Genomic DNA, 17441 nt, shown 5'->3' with positions numbered 1-17441 from the left:
CCACGCCCCCGCTTCCCCAGGCCCTGCTCCGCAGTCCTGCCTGGGCACCTGAGGCCACTGCTACAGCCGGAGGGCAGGTGCCTGAGGGGTGGTCTCATACCGCCGCGCCCTGAGCCAGTCCACAATGGCGCCTCCAGCCCGCCCCAGGTCCCCTCGGGCCCCACCGCCGCCCCTGCGACCCCTGGCTGAGTTCCTCGGACTGCGTAACGGGCGTGGCCCCGGAGGCCATCGGCAGTCACACTGCCCCGAGGCCCGCGGAGGGTGGCTCAGGACCTGGCCCTCAAGCGAGGGATGAGAAGGGCCGCCTGGGAGGCGCGGGGGTGGCAGGCCGGGGAGGAGCCAAGTACAGGCCTCCGCATTTTGGGGCGCGGGCCCGGCTGGCCTGGAGTCCGCGTGGCCACCAGGGGGCAGCCGTTACACGCCGGCGCGGCCGCAGGAGGCGGGCTCCCTGCAGGCGCCGGTACGGATGTGGGGAGCGCGGACGGCAGAGACCCTGCCCTCTCCCTACTGACCCTCCCTGGGGTCCCCGGGCGGGCGAAGCAGCACTGCGGGATCTGCGCCTACAAGCCGCCACCTCCCTCCTGCTTTAGTGTTATTGGGGGGAGCGTGGGGGTGGGGGTGACAAATATGTGTTCCGGAGACTTGGTGCGCTGGAGGGCAGCCTTCCGAGGCTGGGGGCGGCCTCCCCAGCCTGCCTGAGCCTGGGGGAGGAGGTCCCCGACCCACCTACCCTCCTGGGAATGCCCCTCTCAGCAGAGAGCCAAGGTCACCTCAGCACTTATTAATTTGATTAATAAAACTGCTTCAAGGAGGCCATTACGAGCTAATCAGGGCTGACAAGGCTCGCAGGTCCTGTCCAAGAGGACACAGCCACTCCCTTGCCTTCCGCAGAGGGCCAAGCCCTGGCAGTGGAAGCAGCCACCTGCCTCTTGCAGGGGGCTGGTGTGGTGGGGGCCAAAGACTGACCCCCCCAGGGCAGAGAGCTTGTCAGGCACACCCTTCACACACCAGCCTGGGGGCTCCTTGAAGCTGGAGTCAGTTGTGGCTGGGGCCAGGCTCCCTCCATCTGGGCTGTGGGGCACTGGCACCGTGGATGAGCCCCACCTTGGCAGGGGACAGCATACGGTTCTGCCAGGCCTCTCCAGGTCCAGGTGTGAAGATGGAGGCCCTGGGATTCTCTGTGTGTGCTGGAGGTAGGGGCTGTCAAGGCTAGGCAAGGGTGGCCACCCTGTTGGGCTGGCTCGTGGGTATCCACACATATGGGTACTCGGGGAGGGCCAGCATGGGCCTGCCTGGCCCCTCCACTCTGCTCTGACAGGCCTGGGGAATCTGGTCCCCACCCTCAGCTGCCCACACGCCAGCCTTACTCCTGTCCTGTGGCTGTAGTCTCTGCCCACCTTTGTTCCCCGCTGGAACCTTCTCAGCCTTCCTCAGACATGACCACACCTCATGTCATAGGCTTTAGCCCCCCACTTTCTGGTTCACCCAGCCCACTGTCTGTGCCACAGACAGGCAGCCGCCATGAGCAGGGACCATGCCAGCTCACCCACAAGCTCTGTGAACACCTGGGAAGATCCATCCACCTGCTGGAGGGGCCCACACATACACCACTGAAGAGGGAGGGCTGGTGCCTGGGAGACACGGTGGACATCTCCTGGCCCTGGTGCCCGCACAGAACAGGGCCCATGGAGGACATGAGAGGAGAGTGCAGAGGCCGAGCGCATGCGCTGCCCAGTGCTCAGGGAAGGCAGGTGCCCACGGAGGTCCCCAGAGGGAGCCTGCGCGCTTTGCCTGGGCTCGCACAGGGACCTCTCTTTTCCCAGGGTGGCTCCCCCAGGGCGGGAGGGCGGGGTGAGATGCAGACCTTCCTGCTTTGCCAACAGAAAACTGCCGAGAGGGGAAAAGGCGGACTCGTTTCTCCTGGGTCAGCAGCGAGCTGGCACAGGGATGACGTGAGGACCAGGGCGGCGTGGGGGAGGTGGCAGGGCTGGGGCAGGACTGGCGTGGGGGGACAGGCGGGAGGGCCATGGGGCGGGGCCGTCCTGGCTTCCCTCTGTCCCCAGGCTGCCTCCCAGTTCACTGGCCTCCCAACTTCCATCCCACCCACCCCACTCCCACCTCCACTGGCCCAGCCCAGGCCCCTCCACATCAGCTCAGTCTGCCCCAAGCCCCCAAGAGGCAAGCTTGGCCCAGGAGCCCCCCGAGCTGGGCCTGAGTCAACGCCACACCCCAGCTGGGAGGACTCCACTATGTGGTGGCCACCTGGTGCTCCCCACCCTCTGCACACTGGACAGCAGCTCCTAGGCTGAGCCCTCGAGGGGCAGCCCCTGGGACTCATGGCCAGAGAAGGGAGAGAGACCCTGACAGCACAGCCGTGCTCTGAGGCTGGGAGGGCGGGGCAGCAGGGCAGGGCCGGGTGTCTGCGGCTCCCTCGGTGGCTTGGTCGGTCTGCAGATGGACAGCCCCGGAGTGCAGGTGCTCAGCCGTGGTGACCACGGGCCTCAGAATCTGGGCATTCAGGGTATGGGGGGTGGATCTGAAGGGCAGCCAGGGCTGGGCCCACCTCTCTCACCTCGCACCTGAGGTCCTGTCAGATCACATGCACCCTATGTTACCTGTCCATCCTTCTGGACAAAGTAGGCCCAGAAGCTCGGGAACTTGGGTGACATCGATGTGTTGGTTTCCTGTGGTCATTCCAGCAAATCACAATGAACCTGGAGACTTGACATTGGTTCTCTCAGCTCAGGAGGCTAGAAGTCTGAAGCCCAGGTGTCAACAGGGCCCTGCTCCGAAGGCTGTAGGGAGGCCCCTTCCAGGTCCCCCCTGTTGGGAGGCCCTGGGCACCCTGGGCTGGTGGCTATGTCCCTCTAGCCTCTGCCTCCGTCTTCATGCAGCTTCCCCTCTTCTGTGTCCTATAGGGACGTGGATCAGTGGATTCGGGGCCCACCTGGGTAATCAAGGTGATCCCATCCTGACAGCCTTAACTTCATTATGTCAAAAATCCACTTCCCAAACAAGAGCACAGTCACAGGCCTGGGGTGGCTCTTGGGCAGACAAGTCTTGGGGCCCAGCAGAGGCCTGCCTGGGGCACTGCTGGGGCCTGGGTGCAGCAGCAGCAGGCCTCAGAGCAGCTCGGCCAAGCTCCTAGCTGTACGTATTAGGGGGTCTGAGGCCTGGAGGGCTTCCCAGACTTGGCCCAGTGCCCCCACCACACACCTCCCTGGCCACACACCCTATCAAGTTTTACCTTCATCCTGTGGCCAGGGGTCTGTGAGCTCACCTGGAACGCACATCGGGGGGATGGAGCTGAATACAGTTGGCCCCGAGTAAATTCAGAAGGCCTGGTGGCTGAGAAAGTGGTGGAGGCTCTGACGGGGCACGTGGCCAGATTGTGGTCACGTTCCACAGTCAGCATGGCTCTCCGGCTGGTGGAGGAGCTGGGCTGGGGCCTGGGGTTGGGGCTCAGGTGGAGCCCTGATTAGAACTGGCTCAGTGGGCAGGGTGGCGGCCAGCGCAGCAGTGGGGATGCTGCAGGGGCCCTGGAGGAGGCTGGAGACAGGGAGAACCTCTGCCCCCTGCCTGGGCTTGCCTGTGCCAGGGGCAGGGACAGGTGGTACAGGGGCTTCCCAGGCAGATGTGAGCTTTAGCCCCTCCGAGTGGCCCTGGGGTGAAGGGTAAGGGGTGGGAATGTGGCAGGAAGGGCTTGGCCTGCCCTGGTGGGGCCAGTTCGGTGTTGTGGCCCCGCAGAGTGAGGGCAGGCCTGGGCGGTGCGAGCAGCGGCACAGGCTTAGGGAGCATTGATTTTGCCCCACTGTCCACCGCGAGCCTCAGTTTCCCCACCGGAGGTTGAGAAGGGTGAAGGCCTGACTGCAAGCTCCCTGGAGACCTCCAGCCCACTCCTGGCTGTGGCTGCCTGCCTCCTGGGCTGAGCAGAGGAGATGGGGCCCCAGGCTGTGCTCACAGCTGCCACAGTGGAGCCCCCTCTTCATGGGCGCTCCTGGACACCCCCTCCTCCGCTGACCCCGGCCTGGAGCGCCCCTCCCTCACCGCCCAGGACAGAAGGGGTGGAGCTCACCCAGACCGACCAGAGGCAAAAGCCTTCCCACCAGGGACCCCGCCCTGCCCGAGGAGCGCGGCCTTCCAGGCAGGCGCCAGGAGCCATCTGACGTGGCCGACCCCGCGCACCATCCTGGGGCTGCTCCTCCCTCCACCGCTGTGCTGGTGCGGGAAGCCCCTCCCCTGTGTTGCTCTGCCACTGAGAGCCCCCCAGCGTGGCCGCCCCTCCTCCCCTGTGCCCCCACCTCCTGCCCCGCCGCACTCCCCACTGCCTTCCCAGACCCCCTCCTCCGCCCTCTCCGGGAGCACTGCGCAGTCAGGCCAGGTCACAGCGGGGGCGCCGTCCATCCGGGGGGCCAAGACAGGCCTCTCATGGCAACAAAAGAAGCAGGCACAGGAGCTCTGGGAGCCTAAGGGGCCCGTTCCCCCAGATTCAGGCTGGGCCCCCAGGGAGGGGGTCAGGAGGCAGCTTGGCAGAGGCAGGCCCAGGCACCTGGGGGAGTACTGTGAGAACCAGGGCTCACTCCAGGAGCCAGACCCCCACCTTGGGGAGGGCAGAGCTGGGGAGTTTCCTGAAGGCCTGCAAGAGGGTGGATTGGCTGGAGGGAGGCGGGATCCCTGAAAGAGAAGACTGAGGTGGGGGGAGGGGGCGGCGGTCAGCTCTGCCCCTGCAGGCCAGCCCTGGTGGCCAAGGTCTCTGGGAGAGGGGCAGAACTGGTCAGGCAGCCCAAGGGGTCTCCTAAGTCTGGGTAAGTCAGTGAGAGGAAGTTGCACCAGGAGTCTTGCCAGGTCCCACTCGAGGTCAGCCCCTCTGCAGGCAGGGCTGTCAGCCTGCCTTGACGGGAAGGAAGGTCTCAGCAGGCCCCTCCTGGGAGTGAGTGCTCCGTGCCTCAGTTTCTCCCCGTCTCTCACTGTCTCTCCCTGCAGGGGCTCCTGATGTCCCCGGGCCCACTCTGGGAGCCTCCAGCGGGGTGGCCCATGCGTACAGCAGCGCCTACCTGGAGATGACTGGCAGCCTCCAGGCTCCTCAGCTCCCCTCCCCCTCCGCCCCCCGCCGGGTGAGCCAGACATGCATTAAGGCAAGAGCGACTTATCGAACTGTCAGGGGGAGCGTTTTAAGACAGAATTATAGGGGAGAGGAAAAAGATTTTTACCAAATTAATGAAAAATCAATCTGGCCTCAAAAATCCATTAGCCTTCATAATGCGCCAGTTACGGGCTGAGCCATACAATCCAATAGCCGCTGTTAAATACCATGGCGCCCCCAACCCCCAAACCAAGCCATTCGCTACCCCACGGTGTTTACATCTGAAAGTGACACCTGCCGCCCTCCCCCAGCACCTCCCGCAACTAGTATCCTCAGAGGCCCGGCTGAGTCTGTCACCGGCTCCCCCAACACACAGACCCAGGGTCTCTAAGTTTGGGTGAGGCCACATGTGGCAGACATGGTGTGGACAGTGGCGCTGGGGGAACAGGAGGGGAGATGTCCGCTGGCACATGCTGGTGGCAGAGGGGCAGGCTGTGGGGCCAGGGATGGTGGCCTGGGGGCTGTGGCCATGAGGGTGGAACTTGCTGGCTGTGGAGACAAGCCGGCGCCGTGTAGTGAGGAGGCCGCAGTCACAGGGCCCACGAGGAGGTGGGTGGCGCTGGGAGCAGACTCCCTATGGAAGCAGGTGGCATGCCTGTCCCTCAGGCTCACCCAGTGGGACGGCGGCCGGGCAACAGGGCCGTCTGCCCTCTCACCCTGCACCTGGTCTGGGGCGGGAACAGCAGCAGGGTGCTGGCCGGCCCTGGACGCAGGCGGCCCCTCCCCTCCAGAGGGAGAGGCAGGCCTGGGGGTGGGCCGTCTGAGGTCCTTGTGCCCAGCACAGGCCCTGCGCTGGCGCAGGAGGTGGCATCGATTTCCGTTAAGTTGGCAAATCTTTCTTTTTATCCTGGAATCCTGCCTCAAAACTCTGCCGCCCTGACAGGCGCATCCATCAGCGGCCCGCTCCCTCCGGCCCTTCCCAGGGAGGCGAGGCAGCACCCCCTGTCCCTCCCACCCGCCTCCTTGGGGGGGCCCCTCCTCGGGTCCCTTCACCCAACACTGCTCCGTCAGTCAGTGCCCCGCAGCCTGGGCCCGGGCTGTTAGCATCTGCCCGTCCCTCACCAGCGCCCTTTCCCGCCCCTGGGCCCCACGCCCTGCCCTCTCAGACCCATCTGACAAGTGAGTAGCTGTGGACTCCCAAAGGCACCCCCACAGAGGCCTCCCGTCTCCTCTCAGCTGGTGTCTCTGTTATTGGCCACATGCCGCCAGCACCTCCCCTGGAGCCTGCCCTGCCCAGAGGGGCTCAGTCCTGGCCTTGCCCCCTAGGAGCTGGGGTGAGTGTGTGGCTGGGGGCCCAGAGGGAAGGGGCAAGGCCTGCAGGGGCACGGCAGGGGGCCCAGTCTGGGGAGACAGGGGTGAGTTTGGGGCCTGGGCACAGGGCTAGGATTCGGGTGCTCAGGGCCCCAGGTATGGGCAGGGCAGAGCCCAGGGGCTTGGGGCAGCTGAAAGACCCCTGCAGGCCCTGAGCCCCCACCTCCCCTGCTGGCCTGGGACTCGCTGCCAGAGGCAGCAGCAGGGAGCCCAGGGCTGGGAGGAGGGCATGTTCAGGAGTCCTCTCACCTCCAGGGCTTCGGGGGGGGCCACGGCCCAGAGGGGTGACTCTGACCTAGGCTGGGAGCCCCCAGGGCAGTGGGCAGCACCAGCTGTCCAGCCCTGCAGCACGCACGCCAGCAAGCAGTCCGCTAGGAGCTCAGGGGCATGCCTCCTGCCGCCTACCAAGCCTCACCACCCCTGCTGGAGCCAGACCGTCGGCCGGGCGGGCTGCGGTCTTGTGGATCAAATCCCAATTCATTAGCGGTGTAGGCTGGGTCAGGAGGGTTGATGTGGGCAGGGGGCTGGGGCCCTGTCTGCGGTTTTCCCAGCGGCCTGGCCAACAGGCTCCAGAGGCTCACAGACCCAAGCCAACCTGCTTCCGATAATCAATCGGCGGATGACACCTGTCAGCCATGAATCACTCAGGCCAGCAGAGGGCAGGCAGGCAGCGAGGGGTCCAGTGTGGGGGCCAGCCTGAGGGGACCCCTTTCGCTGTCCGCTTGTTTCTGCTGCACACATCTCTGGGTCTCTCCTCAGGGACTCTGCTCCCTGCCCTTCCCAGTCCTGAACTGCAGCCGCAGCTGATGAGTCTCTCCCCACATCACTGGGTCCCACCCCGACAGCCTGCACTCAGGCATCTGTGCCTCCTCCCACCTGGGAGGGTCTGGGGCTCCACATCTAGAAGGCCAGCCGGTGCAGGAGGGAGTCAGGCCCCTCGAGTCAGCGATCCTCTCAGAAGCAGGTGTTGGCGTGCCTGGTAGGGTGCAGAGCCTCACCCATGCCTACCTTGCCTGAAGTGGGGGCCCCCTGCCTAGCAGGGCCATGCCCCAGGGGCATCTTGGAAGAGCTTGGGCTCCCCAGTGCTGCCCAGGCCTCAGCCCTGCACACCGGGACTGTGCCAGGGCAGCATCAGGGACCTGGGCCCTCAGCGTGGGCCAAACACAGCATGCGGGTGTGGGAGAGGTGTGGGTCTCCACATCTGTGCTCACCTCCTGACCATGCTGCGTGGTGGCCCCTTCCTCCCCTGAGGCCAGGTCGGGCCAGCATCTGTCCAGTCAATGGCCGGCCACATCCTGAGCCCAGGGCTGATCTGCTGACCCAGGCCGGCCTGCCCCATCCCGTCCCTCCCTCATCAATAGCAGAGCAGCCGGCAGGCGTCGTGCTGTTCCTCAGCCCGAGGGAGCCTCAGCAGACCATGCCCAGGCCCTGCTGCCATGTTTGGAGGTTTTCCAGCCTTACCACCCCACCACTCTCCCCAGTGGCCTCCACGGCTCAGCAAGGTCAACCCCTGAGGCTGCCTGGGGGCTGCAGCCGGGCCTCACTCCCAGGACTCCCGCATAGCCCTAGAGACTGCCGCCCTCCAGCCTCTGTGGCACTGCCTGTCAGGAGGTCCTGGCAAGGCCTTAGAACATGGCCAGGGCCGTGGGAGGAATTCCCAAGCCAGACCACTCTGTTTGGAGAACTTTCTAACTGGCTAGGACATCCTAGATTGTGCGGGCTGTGGAGGGGTGAGCTCCCCATCACAGGGCTGTCTGCGAAGAGGCCCAATGGCCCCGAGGGCAGACAGAGCCCCACCTAATCAGAGGGTCTGCTGCCCAAGAAAAGAGGCCACGTTCCCCACCCAACTTGCCCACCACCACCCCACTTCCTGTGAGCAGTCCTGGCCAGACAGTCAGGGACTCCTGGCCAAGTCACAGGTGCACCCCAAGAAGAGATGGGCCAGCTTGGAGTCAAGCTTGGCCCAAGAAGGCATAGCAGCTTGGCCAATGGGGCCCTGATGAGGGTGGGGCTTTGCCCCTGGCCTGCCTCCGCTCCCCTCAGGCCCTCCCCCCACCTCCCAGGCCCCGCCTCCCCAGTGGCAGGTGCTTGTGAGCCCCCTTCTGCCCCTGCTTGCTCCACTCCCCACTGACCCCACTGCCCAGGGGCATCTCAGGCTCTTCCCAGGACTCAGGGGGAGGGCGTTCCTGATGGAGGAGCCCCACAGAAGCCCCTTGTTCTGTAGGTTCTGCTGGGTGCCAGTCGTGCCCATCAAAGCAGAGGGCAGCGAAGTGCAAGTGGGATTTGAAGCCGCTTGCACGCAGTAGTGTCCAAGTTTGCATGCTTCATAAAGTACTCAGGTTATCAGTGAGTCGACCAGGTACTGATACTAAACAAATGAGCTAACAAATACACTCTTGGAACTGATTTGCTGGCCCCTCCGGAGAGGCTGGCCCTCCAGCCATTCAGCAAGCACCCCGTCCCAGTGGGCTGGGCTGGGGGGCAGATGGGGGTTGCTCAGAGCACAAGCAGCAGGAGGGAATCACCCAGAGCGGAGGCCCAGTTCTACCTGGGCACGGCCTATTGAAGAATGAATGGCAGTTCTCTAGGCTGACTGAAGAAGCTTGGAACAGCTTGGGGTGGGGACAGAGAATGAGGAGGGCCCACCCTCGGGGCCACGGAGGACGGTGCTGTGGGGCCAGAGCTGCAGTCAGGCCTCTAGGCCGCCGTGGGGGTGGTGGGTGTCCTGGGACCCCGACACAGCCTCTCCTGTCTGTGGGGCTGGGTGTGGGCTTGTTTTAGTGCCTGCATGTCCAGGGCCACACAGCATTTGGGCAGGGCTTGGTGGACTTAGACATCCACCTCTGGGCCTGGTCAGGACAGTTTGCTGGCGTTTCACTGGGAGCCCCCAAGCGCAGGCCCAGCCTCCAACACCACATCCCCTGCCGTGGGTGACCCTGAGGTGTGCTGTGGGAGTGGGAGGGGGCGGGGCCGTGCCCCTGCGCCCCCTGCTCTGGAGGGAGGCTGTGTGCGGCTGCACCCATTGCTTCTCCATGACTGACTTGGCGCGGGGACTGGGTTTACCTGTGCTTGGAACCAGCGTTTATGAATATTCCTAAAGAGGAAAATCAATCAGTTATCCCAGGCTGTGGTCATTTTTCTAACTGGGAGAACAAGCAGTTTTATACACCTGGGAAGGGCCGCCAGGCAGATCGATGGCCTCTCTCTGGGCTGGCAGCCGCCCGGCCGGCCTCCTTGGCCAGCTCTCCATCTGCCCCGCTGGGTACTGCCCGCACTGCCAGGTCAGCAGCCCCGGCCACCCGAGATCTGTCCTGCTCATCAGGGCAGGAAGCGACAACCTGCCAGGGTGGATTTGCTCCTCAGGGTCAGTCTCAAGCCCCCCTGCCTGTCCCTTCCCCAGGCCCGAGGACTGCCCACCACCTGCCTGCAGCCGCAGCTTGTGGGTGACTCTCAGGGTCCGGTGAGGCACACCCACATGGGGTCAGGCCTGCCCTGTCAGGGAGGCCCCCGCCCCAGCCCCACCTTCCAGGCTGTCGTCAGTCAGGGCAACCAAGGGCAGGCCAGGCACGCCCCCTGCTGCAGGGTCGGAAACTCCGATGACCCGGCTTTTCCTATCACAGGCTTAAGAGCGTCAGCAAGAAAATGCAGTCCAGCCCACTGACCTGCCCTCAGTCCGCTCCCCGCAAACGCAGGTGGGAGCAGGCCTTGAGGGCATGGAACACAGGACAGGTTTTTTTTAAAACTTTTATTTTTGCAGTGAAATACCTGTGCCATGAAATTCACCTTTGCAGCCGTCCGACGGGCACAGCAGTAGTATTGGACATACTTGCCGCCTTCCCACCGTCTGCTACACAGCTTCCTCCTGTCCCAAACCAGAACTCTGCCCCTGTCAAGCTCCCAGCCCTGGCTGCACCTCCTTCCTGACCCCTGAGCTCAGCACCCCCAGGGGCCCTCGAGAGTGTCTCTGCAGCGTCTGTCCTCTGCACTGGTCTTTCCCACTCAGCGCAGGGCCCCAGGCCCAGCCACATGGTGAAGCATGTCCGTGCCCATTTGGAGGAGGCTGGGGTTCTGTCCAGGCTAGTAGGTCGGGCCCAGGGAGACCCCAGCAGTGGGAGCTGACAGAGGAGGGAGGAGGGGAGGCAGCGGCATCAACTACAGTCAGAAGCAAATTGATGTCTCCAGGCAGCCAGTGGCAGGGAGGGCTTTTAATGGTCCCTAAAGCCCTGGGCCGGCGGTGCTGAGCTCAGCATCCCCCGTGAGGCTGGGAGGGGCCCACCTCAGTGCTGCCTCCCACCCGACCTCTGCTCACCAGGGCCACCAGAATTGCCAAAGAACTTGGGCAGGGGTGAAAGAGCTCTGTCCTGGGGGTCCCTAGACCCCTATGCTGACTCTTCCTGCCAGGTTGGACCTGCCCTGCCCTTGGGGGCCTTGCTGGAGGCAGGGACAAAAAGAAGCCTCCCAGCACCTTTGCTGTTTGTCACAGGGCCCATTAGGTGCTGACAGCTCCTTCCTCATCTGCCCAGCGCGGGCAGCCCCACGTCCCCATCAATCACAGACCCTGGAAGTCTGCAGCCCCTCCACCTTGGTCTGGACTCCCTGGGGGCCCCCAAGAGGACTGTTCATCCGGGAAAGATGTCACGCCGAGCTCAGGCAGGAAGCAAGGCAAAAGGGGGCGGCCATCTCCCAGCACCACGGCCCATCCCTGGCAGGAGGCCAGAACCTCGCCTGGGCCATGGGGAGCCAGGATCTGGCTGGGTGGCAGCCCCACCCCCTGGAGGGGGCCTGAGGCTGACCATGCTGGGGCTCTGGGCCTTGGTTCACCCAGATCACCTGCATTAGAGGGTGCACGAGAGGCCAGCTAGACCCCAGGGGTCCCAGATAGGGTCCAACCACTGGCCTCATGGGGCTGAGCCACTGCTGCCCACAGGCTGCCAGGCCAAAGGGCCTACAGAAGCAGCTGGAAGCTCCTTGCTCTTTCTGGAGGCTGTGAGAAGGACCTGGCCTGGCCAGGCACAGCAGCTGCCCCTAGGTCAGGGCTGTCCTGCAGACTGTGGTTTATTTATATGACTGTTTGTTTATTTATAGGGCTCTTGCTGGGCAGTGCCCAGCCATGGACTGGCCACTCCCAGTTGCTGGAGCCCCTGAGATACCCAAGGCCCTACCACAGAGAGGCCTACTGTAAAGGTTCCCAACGTCCACCCCCACAACCAGGAAGCAGACCCCAAAGGCCCCCTCCTACCCCAGGTGAGGAAACAGGGCCACACAGATGAGGGCCACCAAGGGGCAGCGGGTCACAGTGGCCCTGGACCGCCTCCAGGACCGTGTTCATGGAGCACCCATGCCTGGGCTCCCAGTGCTCTGGCTGGGCTGCTGGTCACCACTTTGGAGGGCAGTGGGCATGACCAGGGCCCTGGGGGCTGGGTGTGGGCTGGAGGTGGCGTGGGCCCTGCCAAGCTCTGCGATCACCAGACTTCCCTCCCGCCTGGCCCCTGCTCCCCTCCTGTCAGGGTGAGACAGGCCCTGTCGGCCAGGGCCCTGTGCCTGTTGCACGGGCAAAAAGCAGCTTTTGGTACAAGTGTTCCACAAATCGGGCATGGGACATACTTATTCCAAAACTGTTGTTGATCTGAAGTCTGAACGTAACTGGAACCCTGGGTTTTTATTTGCTAAATCTGGCTGCCCTCCCAGCAGGACCAGCACCTGCAGGGGCTTGAGGCAAAGGGGAAGCAGCCCCACTGGGCAGACCTGGGCCACACCTGCCCTGCCCTGCCCTGCCTCCTCCCCATATTCCAACCTCCAACTTGCCCTGTGCCCTGATTAGTTTGGGAAGGGCAATGTTTATATTAACCATTCATTTATTGACATCTGCTTGCTAGGTCAATGGCCAAATTTATTGTCTCACAAGACAGGCTATATCGAGCCAAGTACCCACTCCCTCCTCTGCCAGCCCTGGGGTGGACTCAAGCTGTTGATATGCAGACCACTGACCTTGGGCCTGCCAGTCTCTGCTGGGGGCTGGGGGTGTTCTGGGAGAGACTAGAACAGGAGGAGCAAGGCAGCGGGAGTTCACTCCTGCACCCCACCACTGCCGAGGACCCCTAACTGCCACCCCCCACAAGCAGGTGGACGTCAGAAGCTCAAGAAGATGGGGCCCTGAGGAGCGTCAGACCACAAGCTCACTGGGCAGGAGCGTCAAACAGCCGCGGCAATCAATGTGAAATGACAAATGGCAGGAGGTACACAGGGCCTGGGGTGGGGAAGGGGAAGAGGAGTGGAGGGGGCAGGGGGTAGGGGGTGAAAATAGGCTTGAGCCGGCCGCCCACCTGGACACTTGACTTTACAGACTGTGAAGACAGCTGGTGTAGCCCTACCTCTGCAGCAGCCTGGGCAGAGCAGACACTGTGGAGGCGGACGGTGCGTGGTGGCTGGGCTGAGGGGCGGGCCCTGAGGGGGGCGCCTGGCTCCAGGCGTCTGGGTGGGTCTGCTCCTCCCTTCTGCCAAAATCCTGGCAGCGGGCAGACAAGTTGCTCTGTACTGTGACGGGATGGCCCGTGGGCTGTAGGGTGAGGGGGACAGTGAAGGGTGTGGTGAGCGCGGGTGTCTCAAGGAAGACCAAGAGGGTGTGAGAACGGAGGGCTCTGGTAGCCGGGATGTACCTGAGCACCGCAAGGTCCAGGAGCTGGCTGAGATGCAAGGCGGTTGCAGGGGGCCCTGCTCCCCTGGGGGCATGCTCCTAGCTGCACCTAGGGGCCAGACTCTCCATGATGATCCACTCCCAGGTCCTCCCCTGACCCCTGGCCACCTGTCCTGAGGGAGGCAGTGAGACTGGGAATGGGCTCACTGGTCCTGGGGCCGTCCAGGAGCTGGTTCAGATGCTGCATCCGAGTTAGGACTGCCGCCAAGCAGTGAGGAGTCACTGCTCGGCTTGTCCAGGCAGCAAAGCCCAGGGCTGGGCAGGGGCGAGGGACACAGGTGGGGCTGGAGACAGACAAAGGGACAGAGATAGACGGGAGAAGACAAGTACAGGCTGGCAGCCAGCCGGGTGCCCAGGCAGGGCCAAGGCTGGGAACACTGGGGTCCTGGTCAGCAGGTGGAGGCTTTGGAGGTGCCCCACCCCGGGCTGAGGTCACCTTCCCATCTCGCCAGCTGCATTACTCATGGCCTAGCAGAGTGGTCTGAAACCCGACCCACAGCTCCAGTTCCCTTCTCACAGAGGGAAGGTGAAGCGGGCAAGGGCCAGGCCAGAGACCATGAGGTGGGGCCTGCTGTGGGTCGCCTGCGAAGTCATTTCAGATGCCACTTCCCCAGGAAGCCCTCCCTCCTGGCCACTGTCCCTCCACCTTCCCAAGGCCCTTGTGACCTGCCACAAGGGCAGCCTGGCCCCTGTGCATCCCTTCCCAAAACCCCGAGGGCAGGTTCTGGGCAGGTCCCTGGCCTCTGGGCTGTATCACCACCCTGCCTGGTTTCCCCATTAGGGACCCCCTGATCCACAGATGCCCTCCCCCAGCTAGGTCACTGCTGCTGTCCATGGCAGCCCCCAACTCCCACCTTACCCTGAGGTCTGGCCTCTTGCATGTCTGGTGTCCCCACTGGAGTAGGTGGCAGATTTCTGGGCTGTTTGTGAAAATGCAGATTCTCAAGCCTACCCCTGGGCCATAGGATCCCCAGCGTGGGGCTGGGAGTATAACCTCTGACTGCTCCTGGTGCAGGGGTAGGTAGGCACTATGGTGGGGGCCGGAGCCTATCACAGGAACCCTTTTAACTACGTGGGTTCAGGACAGCTACAGAATAGAGCCTCCAGAAGCCCTGGCTGCAGCCCCCGCCCTCCCTTTCTTCCTCCCTGCCCCGCTGCCCCTCTCAGCCTGTGAGCACCCCCACCTCCCCACCCCCATCAAAATGTTATCTATGATGAATATTTTCCACTTTGGACAAATGGATGTGACTAGAAAAACACACTGAGTTAAATTTTATTGCTTTGAGAAAACACAGTAAATGCGGGATAGAATGATATCCTATTTGTTTTAATAAAAGTGATTTGACCTGATTGGGGTTTTTTTTCCTTCTTTTTTATTAAAGTGTCATTAATATACAATCTTATGAAGATTTCACATGAACATTGGGTTTTCAACATTCACCCATATTATCAAGTCCCCACCACCACCGTGGCAGTCACTGTCTATCAGCGTAGTAAGATGCTATATAGAGTCAGTACTTGTCTTCTCCGTGCTATACTGCCTTCCCCGTGACCTACCTATATTGTATGGCTAATTATAGTGCCCCTTAATCCCCATCTCCCTTCCTCCCCACCCACCCTCCCCAACCCCTTTCCTTTGGTGACCGCTAGTCCCTTCTTCGAATTTGTGAGTCTGCTGCTGTTTTGTTCCTTCAGTTTTTGCTTTGTTGTTATGCTCCACAGATGAGGGAAATCATTTGGTACTTGTCTTTCTCTGCCTCCTTTTCTCATTTTTTAATTGGGTTATTTGTTTTCTTGGTGTTGAGTCATATGAGTTCTTTATATATTTTGGATGTTAACCCCTTACTGAATAAATCATTTATGAATATATTCTCCCACTGTAGGTTCCTTTTTGTTCTGCTGATGGTGTGACCTGATTGGTTTTTAAAAGGCACACCCACAGCCCTTCCTGGTGAGCACCCCCCACCCCACCGAGATCCCTGCAGCCTGAACCAGAGCTAGCCATCTGCCTCCAGGGCACACCCCAAAGTGCCAGGCCAGACACTGATAATCGGATCCTTTCCAGGAGCCTTGCGGGAGGTGTCCCCAACTCAGCCGAGGGCCACGGGACACCCTGGTTAGGGGCAGACCAGGCGAGGTCTCAAGGCCCTCTAGACCCTTCTGCAGCCTGACCCCAGTGATGTTGTCCCGCTGCCCACAGTAGTGCCTGCTCCCCTCAGCCCCACGCTGCCCAGTGACACTGCCATAATCTCCTCCAGGGTCTGCTGAGACGCTGCTCCCTGGGGTCCCCACCCGACATCCTAGGCCCTGGCCCCTTGCACACGGTCCACTACAGGTCTCTGCCCAAGAACCTCTCAAGAGGCCCCCCACAAGCCTCCTGCCTCCACCCCAGGGCAGCCTCAGTTATGAGACAGCTCCTGTGGTCTCTGCCTCCTTCCTGGAAGGCCCCTCAGCTATGGGGGGACAGGCAGATGGGCCTCAGGGACATGGTCTCCAGGCTCAGGGAACCCCAGCCCCAAGCTCTGCCTGGCCTGCTACCCCCTCCTTGGTCTCTGACCCTCCACCCCGTATTGGGGTCCTCACAGGTGCTCACAAATATTCAGCTGGCTCCAAGACAGTCTGGGTCTGCCCCTCTGGGACCACACTGGGGCAAGGGCACTGTCCTGGGCTCCCACAGTTGTCCCTTCGAAGTCCCTCACCATCATGCACCTGCTGCCTGGGCCTGCTATGCCTGTGGCTGCGTGCGGAGGCCCCCTTCCCCAACCATCCTGGGCGTAGCTGGCTGGAAGAAGGTAGATGTACCTGGAGGGCCTGGCATCTACACCCTAAGCGGGAGGCAGCACCAGCCCCCACCCCACTGGGGTGAAGTCTGGGTGATGGGCCCCCTCCCTGTGTGGGCAGCCCGTCCCATGCGCTGTCTGGCTTGGCAGGGTCTGTGGGCCTGGCCTTCCAGGCAGGTGTCTCTCCCTCCTGCCCAGAGGGTGGCCACTGAACTGCCCTGCTGCCCTCCCCTGGAGCACCCCCTGCAGTGACTCCCTGCTGGGCTACAGACCTTCAGGAAGCCCCCATTCTGCCCACCCCCTGCCCACTGAGCTGTGCCCTGGCCTCGGAACCAGGCGGCCACGGGCACCCCGGCTTTTCCGGCAGAGTGCCAAGCAGTTCTATCTCTGGCTAGGGTTCTCTGCTGAGACAAGCCCCCAGGAGAACTGGCAGGTTTTCCACCGTCTGATAAGGAGACCAGGGGCACGGGGGGACAGTTCAGCCCTGCAACAGGAAGCTGGAGTCAAAGAGAGGAGAGCTCAGGGCCTGGCCCGCCCCTCTTTCCTCTCGGGAAGGCCGGGACTCCTCTTTGTACCTGCATTTTCTGTGCTTTTGTCTTTAGCAATGTCTGTTTTCTATCTTACCCGCGCATTCCTGAAGCCCTTCGAGCCCCAGCGCCCCTTGCCCCGGCCGACGTGGGGAAGCCAGCTCACCAGGCCGCAGGGCAGCCCCAGGGCGGCGAGTCCCGTGGAGTGGAGGGGCGGCGTGGCGGGCCAAGGGCGCCGACTGGGGGTCCTCGCCTCCTTCCCCCAACTCCCCTCGGAGAAGCCCTCGCGCACGCGCACTGGCGACCCGGCGCCGCGCCCCGCGGAGAGACAGCTGCGCCGTCCCGCGCCCTTCCCACCTCGCCCCGCCCGCGCGCGTCGGGACAGCCCCGGGCACTGGTGGTGGCAGCTCGGAGTGTCACCTCCCCTGCCACCCGCGCGGCGCAGCGGGCACGCGTCCCTTCCAGATGCGCAGAGCCCAGGGCTCCATCGCGCTTCGTCGTCGGAGGGCGGGGGTCCGCCCCGGGGATTGGGAGCCATCTGACGCTCCCCAGCCCCACCCGCCGCCATCTGTTGGCCGTGGAGCAGCGCCAGGCCAAGGGCCAGGGCCCGGAGAATGCCCCGGGCCCTCCCTACGACCGTTGGCACCACGGGGCTGGAATGCGGGGCCCCTCCCGGCCCTGGGTGACGCCCAGGGGGAGGGGAGAGGGGCTGGGGGAGAAGCAACGAGAGGGGAGCGTGCAGGGAGGCACGGCGCCCTGACTTCCACGCGGAGCCAAGAGCCGAGCTCCGTGGGTCCAGCCGCCGCCCCCCTGCGCCCCTGACTGCGGCTGTGCGCCAACCTGTGTCTGGTCCCTACCTGCTCCCCTGCCCACCTGTGCCTCTGCCTCAGCATTTGAACTGCCCCCACCCACCTGAGCACAGCCAGGCTCTCCGTGTGCCCCCACCAGGCTCTTCCAGTTCGCCTCCAGTTTGCAAACCCTGCCTT

At 63.2% G+C, this 17441-nt stretch overlaps 1 long non-coding RNA gene across 1 annotated transcript; it reads left to right on the top strand.

Annotated features, from left to right (window-relative positions):
• Nucleotides 1-11571: 11571 nt before the first annotated feature.
• On the top strand, nt 11572-14317 carry LOC140848052 (uncharacterized). The gene is made up of 3 exons (XR_012128587.1): nt 11572-11698; nt 12577-12690; nt 12798-14317. It is a non-coding gene; the product is annotated as an uncharacterized lncRNA (long non-coding RNA).
• Nucleotides 14318-17441: the final 3124 nt, after the last annotated feature.

Source organism: Manis javanica, chromosome 2 (genome assembly GCF_040802235.1).
Source record: "Manis javanica isolate MJ-LG chromosome 2, MJ_LKY, whole genome shotgun sequence".
In the NCBI taxonomy this organism is placed as follows: domain Eukaryota; kingdom Metazoa; phylum Chordata; class Mammalia; order Pholidota; family Manidae; genus Manis; species Manis javanica.
The sequence above is the reverse complement of the archived record's forward strand: the minus strand, read 5'-3'. Positions and strand labels throughout refer to the sequence as shown.